Source organism: Pristiophorus japonicus, chromosome 22 (assembly GCF_044704955.1).
Source record: "Pristiophorus japonicus isolate sPriJap1 chromosome 22, sPriJap1.hap1, whole genome shotgun sequence".
NCBI lineage: Eukaryota > Metazoa > Chordata > Chondrichthyes > Pristiophoridae > Pristiophorus > Pristiophorus japonicus.
The window spans coordinates 23,174,291-23,186,428 of NC_091998.1; the positions used below are offsets into that span (position 1 = coordinate 23,174,291).

Consider the following 12,138-nt stretch of genomic DNA (forward strand, 5'->3'; position numbering starts at 1 on the left):
AACGGACAAGTGAGATAACCTCTGCAGCAATTCGCCCTAAAGTCTCAGACTGAAAAATTAAATTCATCATATTCAGGAACTGAAAGCAAATTGAACCAGTGGAATGAGTGATGAGAATGAAATTGTTACGGTTGATGACTTGATTTAACGTGTAAGTGGTCAATCACAGAATACTGTGAGAAAAACCTGACCAGAAACAAAACAGACATTTATTTAAATGGCATGTCATTTTTTATAGTGCAGATCAATTCATTATGCAATTACTGTTGAGTTGGAAGGCAACAGCCGTGAATGGGCAGTGAAAAAGTAACATTTACCAGTAGCTTTTCAAGTAGAACAGATTCTCCATCAATCTGTTAGTTGATGTAATCAACATGTTTCTAATTTGGTTTGTTTTCCATGACATCAAGTAATCAGCTGGAGCAATGGCCACGGAACTCCCACCTCAGGTTGACAGACGTGGTTCCCGAGCTGTGTGAATCCCATGGCCATGCGGAGAAATTTAAAAAGTAGGGGGGAAAAGACGCTTTAAAGTACCTCATAATGATTTCAATTGGGTCCCCCGCTGTTGCAGGTCAGGTTGGCTCCTCGCCTGGCTACAGACACGCCTGGGGGAAAGGTTGGTGGGAATGAAATAACAGCGGGTTCCTGACCTGTTGTCAAAAAAACAATTTTCCCACCCGACCCGCCACCAATCGCGTCCGCTACCATCATGGAAAGTTCAGCCCGTTAACTCTGTGTCTCTCTCTCTCCACAAATGCAGCCTTGACCGGCTGTGTGTTTTCCAACATTTTCTGCTTTTATTGCAGCATCACTTTTAATTGGTCAAACAAATGTAGGCATGGGTAAAGGGAACACCCAGGGGAGCCTTTAGGGTGTGCAGCTTGAACTGAAGTACAGTGTTCTCTGCCTGATAAAGTGCAACATCCCCACCGACACCTGGGAGTCCCTGGCCAAAGACCGCCCTAAGTGGAGAAAGTGCATCCGGGAGGGCACTGAGCTCCTAGAGTATAGTCGCCGAGAACATGCAGAGATCAAGCGCAGACAGCGGAAGGAGCATGTGTCAAACCAGTCCCAACCACCCTTACCGTCAACGACTATCTGTCCCACCTGTGACCGAGACTGTGTTTCTTGTATTGGACTGTTCAGCCACCTAAGAACTCATGTTAAGAGTGGAAGCAAGTCTTCCTCGATTCCGAGGGACTGCTTATGATGATGACGATGAGACTCAGTTGGCATTTACTGAGTGTGTTTGTTTTATCAGGATGTCAGCTGGGAAGGGAAGAAGCAATCACCTTCAAAATCGAAGACAATAAATAAATAGGTAAAATGCATATCGAGTGGTATTTCCCAAAGAAAAGTGAGACGGTCTGATCTTGTGATCTATTAGGGACTCCGCCTGTTTTGTTAGTCGCCTGCCCTCAAATGCATCTGTTTTGGGGACTTTGAACAACCCTCCCTGAACTATGCCAAGTACCCACAGCCAAGCTCCGCCCAGGCTCTCTGGTTATTGGTGCCTTGGCAGAAGTTAGCGTCCCATCTCCTTGGTTTCGGGCCCCTCCTTTGTTTAGAGCGGGGTTAGGGGCGGTGCCAATGAAAAGCTGCCAAGATCTCGAACGCAGAGCGGAGGAATGGAATCGGGCGAAGTTCTCCAAGTCGGCTCACATTAAACAGCAAAGTTAGTTCGTCAGTTAGTAGGGGGGAATAATAAAAGGGAGTGGGGAGGGGATATGCTGGGGGACCTGGGCAGGGATTGATACACAGACTGCGCTGGGATTGAACTCCACTGGGTCGTCAAGATGAAATATCAGCAGTGGAATTTCACCTGCCAACCAGCACTTTGTTGCTGTGTACAGACTGAGCGCTCAGTCGTGACCGGCGCCTCGCTGGAAATCTAACCACGCTAATAAAAGACGGAGTTTGGACTTGTCGACAGGGAAATAGCGCTGCTGCAAACTCAAGTAAGCCTTTCCTTTCTCCTCCTCCACTCTATTTTTGTTTAATAATTGCGTGGTTCTTGTGCAGCTTTTGTGGCATTTGATAGACAGTGGACATTGTCTGCAATAAGTTGTGATAAAATGTGCACCAGATTCGTTTTAAGAGTTGGGGGAGAGCTGGAAGAGCCGGTTTGTTCCATCCAATATTGATCCACATCAGTCTCACAATTTAATTTTTTAATAATGTCCTCCCCTCCCAAGCTCCAAATCAGTCGCAGGGTCAAGCTGACACAACGGCCAGTCCACAAAGGAACCGAATCAATTGTTTGCCCAAAATTGCTGCAGTTAGCCTGGCTGCTGGGGTGGAGAAAGTTCACTTTTGATGCACATGTGACGTTGCTGGCGATGCAGCTGGGGATATGTGTGTGTGTTTGCTTTATGATTTCCCACAACATTTGCAGTGCCCTCAAACCTGGGACAGAATAGCGGGAGGTGTTTAGCGTGGCGGTGAAACAGTATCACGCTGGCCTGCACAAAGGCTACTGTGTTGCGTTCTCAAGCTGGAATGCTCCTTGAACAGGAATGGACTCCCATTGGAAACCAACTCAGGTACTGTGTGGTTGTGTTGCTGGACTTGAGTATCTGCTCGACAATTACTTGCCAATTTTCAAATCACTCAATGCGGATTCGAAGACAAAAACAAATCTGAAAATAGTGTGCTGCACAATCCTGTTCTTTCAACAACAGGTCAGCATCAGTGTAAACACACAGAGACGCAGACTGTGCTGTCAGTGTGGATATTATTACATGGGGGAAAATACCCAGTGGACACCTCACAACAGGGGCACTTCATGTTGGTTCCAGTCCTTGTGAAACTCAGCTGAGGCTGCAAATGTTGGAAATCTGAAATAAGGGCAGAAAAATGCTGGAAATACACAAATTGTGTCTGAAAAGTGGCAAAAGAAGTCAATATTTGGGGTAAAGGCCCTTCACCAGCATGGAAAAAGGAAGACACGCCACCGGACTGACAAAAGGAACGAGTGAGAGAGAATAACAGATAAAGATGGGGAGCTAAATATGTTTGAGGTCTTGTTTTACATTTGAGGCAAGGTGTGTATTTAAAGTGTTATTCAGTGTTCTAGTCCATTTCTTAAAAAGACTTGGACATTCTTAAAGGATTTTATTTTATTTCTTCAACTGACAGTTTTCTAGTATGGATTGTGTAATGTATTTGCTTTATGGGTTCTTTGCCTAAGAATTCATAGCAACACATTGCTATTAAGAGCTAGTTGGTTTATTAACAAAGGTTTAACAATCACACTACACATTACCACTTCATCCACCGGGCTCACAACCACCTGCCTCATAGAGGAGCCCCAGAACTGGCTGGGGTTTTATTGAGGCTTGTGAACATCACGTGACTGGCTAAGCCACTCCCAACTCAACAGCTCTACAAACCACAAGTGCATACTTTACAGATTTGTTCATTAAATACACCATTGCCTTGGCCAACACGGACAACTCAAGTTGCTTGATTTTCCATGTATATTCCACGCAATCGATGAAAGCAATTATAGGTCTTTACATTGATTTTTTTTTAGAATATATTGAGGGACTGTAGGCTATATAATTCAATGAGACAATCGTATCATCTCCATACCGTATTTACTGATGTGGACTTGGTAAACCGAGACCCTGTCTGCTCTTTCAGGTGGACGTAAAAGATCCCAGGGCACTATTTCGAAGAGCTGGGGAGTTCTCCCCAGTGTTTGGCCAATGTTTATCCCTCAATCAACATAACAAAAAAACAGATTATCTGCTCATTATCACATTGCTGTTTGTGGGAGCTTGTTGTGCGCAAATTGGCTGCCGTGTTTCCCACATTACAACAGTGACCACACTCCAAAAGTGCTTCATTGACTGTAAAGCAATTTGAGACGTCCGGTGGTCATGAAAGGCATCCAAGTCTTTCTTTTCTTTTTAACTGCCCCGCCCCTCTTCTTCTCCATGCAAGGCAATGCTTTGTGTTGGGGTGCACTGGTTGTCCTCCAGTAACCTTGCCCACGTGACCTTTCTTTGCGTATGAGCTGAGAATGCGCAGCACCAAATCACCGGGTGCATCACAGCTGATCCTGTTGTCAGCCAAAAGCTAGATACACGCGCACTTTTTAGTCATGGGTCACCGCGATTAGGAGCAGGAGCCGCAACTGATCTGTCCCTTCTCTGGCCCAGAGTACTGAGGCCAATTACAGCAGCCATACTGCTAGTCTAGCCAGGACCAGCTAACTCACCAGAGACTAGGGACAAGGCTGGGGCCCTTTTCATTGGTATTAGTCAGCCTCACTCGTGATGCCCCCTTTACTCACTGACCCATTATGGAAGCTGAAACAGTTCCATAAGAAAGGAACTTCCTTCTTTCATGAAAGAGGCATTTTCCTAGCAGCCATTAAAAACTTTTTTTTAAACATCCATTTACATTCTTTGGATATATGTTTTTCAAGATTAGAAGATGGAGGGGGTGATCTGATTGTGGTGTTTAAAATGTTAAGAGGACTCAATAGGGTACATAGAGAGAAACTGTTACCTCTGGTGGGGGAATCAAGAACAAGGGGACAAAAAGTTAGTGCTCGGCTATTCAGGAGGAAAATCAGAAAGCATTTTTCACGCAAAGGGAAGCAGAAATCTAGCATTCTCTTCCCCAAAAGACTGTGGATACTGGGACAATTGGAGCTTTCAAGACTGAGATCGATAAATTTTGGTTAGGTGAGGGATATGGAGCTAAGGCAGGTAAATGGAATTGAGGTACAGATCAGTCGTGATCTGATTCAATGGCGGAACAGGTTCGAGGGGCTGAATGGCCTGCTCTTGTTCCTGTGATATATTGAGTCTAATGCTGTACTGTACTCCACATATTCAGTTTGCCTCTTGGCATATGCCAGGAGATCATGTCAAGAAATTGAGCTTCCCCACTCAGTGATTTTATGACCAATAAAATGCATGGAAGGTAATTGATGGGCGAGCGGTACAGAATTGCCCCATCTGCACTCCCAGCATGCACAAGGAGTGCAAAAGTGGCCTTACTGTTTTTCTTTAAACAACACTTACCTGCAAGCTGATACATCTGACAGGAAATGTGATCTCTACGTTACTTTCTCCATTCATTGCTATGTAAACACAAAGCTGTTTCTCTTACATTACTTTTCTTTAAGTGCTTTAATGTGCCATCATGAATTGTATCCATTTTGTTTCTGTTGTATACACAATCATGCAATAATTACCCAGAGTTATATCACAAACGCCAAAGATGTATTCATAGCGAATGCCATTCTATTTCACTGGCATACAGCATTTCCTACATTACAACAATGAATGCAGTTCAAAAGTACTTCATTGGCTGTAAAGTGCTTTGGGACATCCCGAGGTCATGAAAGATGCCATCTTTTCATTATAATTTCACTTAACAAATGAGGTGTGTAATTGCGAGCTTGTTAATATATACATTTTTCAAAAAATCTGTTTTCATTTTCTCTACCTCATTACTTTCCCCAGGCTGAGCCCCTGAGCCAGGCAATAGGAGAGTGGAACAGGAGTCCATTTGCCCCTTTGGTCTCCCTGTGGGGGACACCCCATTACTGAAGAGTGCCCCGTCTTTATGACACGGATAAGATTAGGTGCTCTGCGTGTGTGATTTAGCTGCATATCCATATCTCAAAACCCAGTGCAGCAGATCGGGTTGCCACTGATGTTCCCTTTAAGCTGGCTGCGGTTTGTGGTGCGTGGCCTGTTTACTTCAAAGCGCGGTCCCTTTAAATTTCTACGCATGCGCGATATTTCCAAATGGAAAAGCTTGTGAGCAGCCTGCGTGGTACCTTGCACCTCAAATCGCTGGAGAAATACCACCAATGATATATCCGCAAGATCCTGCAAATCCCCTGGGAGGACAGACGCACCAACGTAAGTGTTCTCGAGCAGGCCAACATCCCCAGCATCGAAGCACTGACCACACTCGACCAGCTCCGTTGGGCGGGCCACATTGTCCACATGCCCGACACAAGACTCCCAAAGCAAGCGCTCTACTCGGAACTCCTACACAGCAAATGAGCCAAAGGTGGGCAGAGGAACCGTTTCAAGGACACCCTCAAAGCCTCCTTGATAAAATGCAACATCCCCACCGGCACCTGGGAATCCCCGGCCCTAAGTGGAGGAAGAGCACCCTAAGTGGAGGAAGAGCATCCTAGAGGGCGCTGAGCACCTTGAGTCTCGCCGCTGAGAGCAAGCAGAAACCAAGCGCAGGCAGCGGAAGGAGCGTACGGCAAACCAGACTCCTCACCCACCCTTTCCTTCAGCGTTTGTCTGTCCCACCTGTGACAGAGATTGTAATTCCTGTATTGGACTGTACAGTCACCTGAGAACTCACTTTTAGAGTGGAAGCAAGTCTTCCTCGATTTTAGGGACTGCATATGATGATGATGATGATGATGACCTTGCAGAACATTGGTTGTCACCTTCCCATTTCTGGACTAGACAACCCAGTTTTTACACATAATAAAACGGAAAATCTGCAAATCGGAAATCAAAACAGAAAATGCTGCAAGTGCCCATCAGGCAAGTAAAGATAAAAGGAAGGTTATGGCCTTACAGTTGTAAAGCCTACATTACAACACATGAATGCTACACCTCTGACTGACCCATTGCACATTCCCAATATTGTTTCAGTTTGTGATTAATATGTCCGTCAATTTCTGAATTCACATTATTAGTAAAGCCAGTATTTGAACTGAAACTATGATCGCATCCTTAAGGTATGTCAATTCCGTTCCCTATCTGGTTTTGGACCAGCCAAAAGTCCCACACCTAGACACAGAACAGCAGTACAACAGTAATGGTGTCAGCTGTGGCTCAGTGAGCAGCACTCTTGCCTCCATGTCAGAAGGTTGTTGGTTCAAGTCCCACTCCAGATACTTAAGCACAAAAATCTAGGCTGACACTCAAGTGCAGTGCTGAGGGAGTGCTGTCCTGTTGGAGGTGCTGCCTTTGGGAGAAGTTCATCTGAGGTCCCATCTGCTCTCTCAGGTGGATGGCACTATTTGGAAGAAGAGCAGGGGAGTTATCCCCGGTGTCCTGGCCAATATTTATCCCTCAATCAACATCACTGAAATAGATTATCTGGTCATCATTGCTGTTTGTGGGAGCTTGTTATGTGCAAATTGGCTGCTGTGTTTCCTACATTACAACAGTGACTACACTTCAAAGAATACTTCATTGGCTGTAAAGTGCTTTGGGACATCCTGATGTCATGAAAGGTGCTATATAAATGCAAGTCTTTCTTTCTCAGAGGGCATTACGCTACACTTTGTTCTAGTTTTCTAAAGTTTATTGAACACTGCCTTCAAGCAGCTTATCACTCACTGTTAACTTCAGAATTTACTGATATTTTAAAATGCTTCTGCATATTGTGTGCTGCATACAAAGCAAATGGAAGGAAATAAATTGGCTACGCTCGTCAAAGCATCACATTAATTGCCCACTGAACCTTTCCATTGTGATATTAAAAGTTACTCATTTGAACTGGAAATCAATGTGCAAAACAATAACGTTTCATAATAAATCTTTCAATGAAATGAGGCTTCAATATATCAGTGAACAGTGAGAAAGGAATGTGGGGGTGGGGCAGTGACCTGATATAAAAATATAGGCTGAAAGATGAATGCTTTAAACAGGGCCAACTTTAGCCGCATTGAAATGCTATTTCATTGACATTTTTCTTTCATTGTTTAGCACACTGATTTCTACTTTGCTTCGAATAATCTGTAAGACATAGCGCATTAAAGATTAGAAAACCAGAACAAAGTGTAGTGCCGTGCCCTGCGTCATGTCAGCACAGTACACAGACGTACCAATGTCCTGTGCCTTACTGTGCCACTCTTGGCTGGTCCAAAAATAGGTGGGCCCCACCCAGTCGTACATACAGTGCAGATCTCTCGAGTCTCAATCATCTGGCGGGAGACATTCATTTTGGTTTAAGAATGTCACCTATTTTGATGTGCATCTCTCCAAGTTTAAATGGGTTGTCAGTGTGTCTTGAGTTTGTTTTGCCATAAATCTCACTGATAACTTCTCTCGTATGTTTGCAGTCCTGTTATTGCCACAAGTAGATTGCTTGGGCTGCTCCAGTTTTATGATTATGTTGGGGGATAATTTTTGTTACGATTATGCTGTTAGTTACAATGTGCCAATAGATTCAGTTCCACTGGTGATATTAATAGAAAACATGTTAACTTCAGTTGGCAATTACGTCTTTGTCTGCTATTTTAACAAAGGTGCAAGCCCTTTAAGAAGGCAGAGAAGTATATTTTGTACAAATATATTAACCATGAAGTTCACTGCCAACACATTTGTGCCTCGTCTCTCCTTATCTCCTCCAGCCTTACAACTCGGAAAGGTCGAGAACCAGAGGACTCAGAGGTAAGGTGATAGCAGAATAACCAAAGGCCACATGAGGAAAAACCTTTTTACACAGTGAGTGGTTAGGATCTGGAATACACTGCCTGAGAGGGTGGTGGAGGCAGACTCAATCGTGGCTTTCAAAAGGGAGTTGGATAAGCACCAAAGAAAAAAAAAATTGCAGGGCTAGGGGGAAAGGGCGGGGGAGTGGGACTAGCTGAAGTGCTCTTGCAGAGAGCCGGCACGGGCTCGATGGGCCAAATGCCCTCCTTTTGTGCTGTAACCATTCTAGGATTCAATGACCCCTCTGAGAACTCTGCGTTCCTCCAATTCTGACCTCTTGTGCATTCCCGACTTACTTCAACCTTGACCCCACAATTGGCGGCTGTGCCTTCAGCTGTCTAGGCTCTGTGCTCTGGAATTCCCTCCCTAAACCTATTTCTCCTCTCGACATACATGAGTGCACTTTCCAGCATTGGGGGTGGGCGGGGGCATAGGGGGGCATTAAGGATAGGGAGGGGGGGCATTGGGCGGAGGAGCATTGGGGGTGGGGATGGGGGGTGGGGGAGGCATTAGGGATGGGGAGGCATTGGGGGTGGGGGGGGCATTGGGGGTGGGGGGGGGGGGGCGTCAATGATTAACAATCAAAAGTGAAAGCCCCAGGATTATTTTATTTAAAAGTAAAGATAATAACATCAAAATCTTCCCTTTCACTTGAAACTCATTATACTATGTTGCTGCATGTTACAGGTAAACGGTGAACAGTTTAGAGGCTAGAAATTTGGTTTGATAGTGTCCCTCGCGAGGGGCGTTAAAGGGTGTGCAGCCGCTCGGCAAATTCAGTGTGCCGATACCGGCGGCGCTGAGGAGTATCGCCCGGGAGCATTGCGCTGGTGTGTAATGCCCCCGGTATCGATATGGATACAAATTTGGTTTGCGCTGCACCCGTAGCGCCCCCGCCAGAGAAAGCTGGCGTGCGGAGCTGTCCCGGCGGGGCTAAGGGAAGGAACAACTGCGTGAGGTAAGTATGATTGATATATATTTTTTTCAATGTAACTTTATTTGGGGTGAGTAATGTATCGGGAATGTTGTTTTGTGTTTTTTTGTTCCGATTTTTACTTGCAGGGAGGCCTCTCTTAGGGTGCTACGAAGCTGACTCTTTAGCATGGGATCTTCAGTTGCTCACCCGGCCTAGTGCCCTAAGATAGGTGTGGAACATCTCCCTTTGCGCTCCGCTGCACTGCCAGGGCGCAACAATTGAATATTGCTGTTCCCGTCGCTAAAAATTTTCCGTCCCTAAACTTAGTGACTGCCTGACATTTGTGCCTTAGGAACCCTCCAAACTAATTTCTAGCCCTAGTTAGTTTAATTATCGCCTGCTGACCCTAGTATTGGAATTCTCTACGTATGCTGTTGGTGGATGAATCTACCCGTCAGGAATACATATTGATGCAGTTGAAAAGATGTGTGAGACTTCTTCAATAAGACTTTTATATAAACAGCTCCCTGTCCTTATATTGTATTAGCAGGTAAAGTCCATCAAGTAAAATGTTAAACTACCACATTTTATCTTTGAAACTGTGAAGAAATATTCCAATTGTCTGTTAAAATGAATCGGCTTTTGTGTTATTTTTCCATCCAAGATATTAATCGAGAAATTGTTGTTGTTCAGAGATGAGGGAATCTGTACAAGATGTTTCTGTGCCAGCCATGACTTTGTCCCACTTCTTCCTCAAGTGGCAAATATTGAATGTAATAAAATGCTGGAAATACTCAGCAGGTCAGGCAGCAACTGTGGAGAAAGAAACAAAGTTAACATGGCAAATGTTCGAGATGTAACAGGTTTTAAGCAAGTGCAGAGGCAGCGATTGGGGAGGAAAGAACAAAAGGAAAGGTCTGTGATAGCGTGGAGGGCAGGAGAGATTAAAGGACAAAAGGTGCCAGGCAAAACGGGGTGGTATTGTGACAAGTAAAGAAACAAAACATGGGTCTAGAGGAGGTGTAAATGGCAACAGCAGAACCACTACCGGCATCTGCTGTCCGATAAAATGCGGGCAGAGGGTAAGATCTGAAATCGGAAGGCTGTAAAGTGCCTAATCGAAAGATGAGGTGCTGTTCCTCAAGCTTATGTTGAGCTTTGTTAGGGCAGAGTGAGCAGTCGAAGAGAGAGCGGTCAGAGTGGGAATGGCATGATTAATGGCAAGCGACCGGAAGCTCAGGGTCATGCTTGCAGACTGAACGGAGGTGTTTAGCAAAGCGGTCACCCAATCGGCGTTTGGACTCCGCATCGTGAGTAGTGAATACAGTATACTAAATTGAAAGAAGTACAAGTAAATTGCTGTTTTGCCCGGAAGGAGTGTTTAGGGTCCTGGATAGTGGGAACGTGGTTTGTTAATGTTTCCTGATGAAAGGTAGAGTGTATGGTCTCTTATTTCAGAGTTTTGCAGCCCTCTCCTTTTGTCGTCCTATGGCTACGTCATGCATAACTTATATAACTTATGTTATTACATCCTCAAGACATCCCAAAGTGCTTTGCATCCAACAAATTACTTTTAAAATCTAATCACTTGTTATGTAAGTAGACATTGCAAATGAGACAACTCACCAGTTAATCTGATTTTGCTGCTGTTAATTGAAGGAAAATATTGGCCAGACCAGCAGGAAAACTCACTACTTATCTTCAAGTACTGTAGTGCCATTGGATCTCTCTCATATGTCCCCTTGCAGGCAGATAGGTCCTTGGTTGAATGTCTTAACCATTCCTCAGTACTACACTGAAATGAAAGTCTAAATTATCTACTGAAGCCCATGTACTCGAATTATATGGCTTTGATTTCTGAAATCAAAGTTACATTTTTACATCTGACTATCTATTATCCATTAATTCCTTTACATTTGTAGATTTTAACAGTTTGATAGATCTTACATATGAACATGTAAGAGATTATGCTGTTTAATAGAAATACATAAAGGATTAGCTGGGGTTGATGAATACATTCTTAGTTGAGGTGTATCCAAATTCTGGAGGGTGGGGAACATAGAAACATAGAAACATAGAAAATAGGTGCAGGAGCAGGCCATTCAGCCCTTCTAGCCTGCACCGCCATTCAACGAGTTCATGGCTGAACATGAAACTTCAGTACCCACTTCCTGCTTTCACGCCATACCCCTTGATCCCCCGAGTAGTAAGGACTTCATCTAACTCCCTTTTGAATATATTTAGTGAATTGGCCTCAACTACTTCCTGTGGTAGAGAATTCCACAGGTTCACCACTCTCTGGGTGAAGAAGTTTCTCCTTATCTCGGTCCTAAATGGCTTACCCCTTATCCTTAGACTGTGACCCCTGGTTCTGGATTTCCCCAACATTGGGAACATTCTTCCTGCATCCAACCTGTCCAAACCCGTCAGAATCTTAAACGTTTCTATGAGGTCCCCTCTCACTCTTCTGAACTCCAGTGAATACAAGTCCAGTTGATTCAGTCTTTCTTGATAGGTCAGTCCCACCATCCCGGGAATCAGTCTGGTGAATCTTCGCTGCACTCCCTCAACAGCAAGTATGTCCTTCCTCAAGTTAGGAGACCAAAACTGTACACAATACTCCAGGTGTGGCCTCACCAAGGCCCTGTACAACTGTAGCAACACCTCCCTGCCCCTGTACTCAAATCCCCTCGCTATGAAGGCCAACATGCCATTTGCTTTCTTAACCGCCTGCTGTACCTGCATGCCAACCTTCAATGACTGATGTACCATGACACC

At 44.7% G+C, this 12,138-nt stretch overlaps 1 protein-coding gene across 1 annotated transcript in view; it reads left to right on the top strand.

The window, feature by feature from the left end:
* The first annotated feature begins 1,936 nt into the window (after positions 1 to 1,936).
* ptpn20 (protein tyrosine phosphatase non-receptor type 20) overlaps positions 1,937 to 12,138 on the top strand; it is a 473,076-nt gene continuing 462,874 nt past the window's right edge. Inside the window, exon 1 of the mRNA XM_070865389.1 lies at positions 1,937 to 1,961. The gene's annotated coding sequence lies outside the window, so the exon portion shown is untranslated. The remainder of the gene's footprint in view (positions 1,962 to 12,138) is intronic.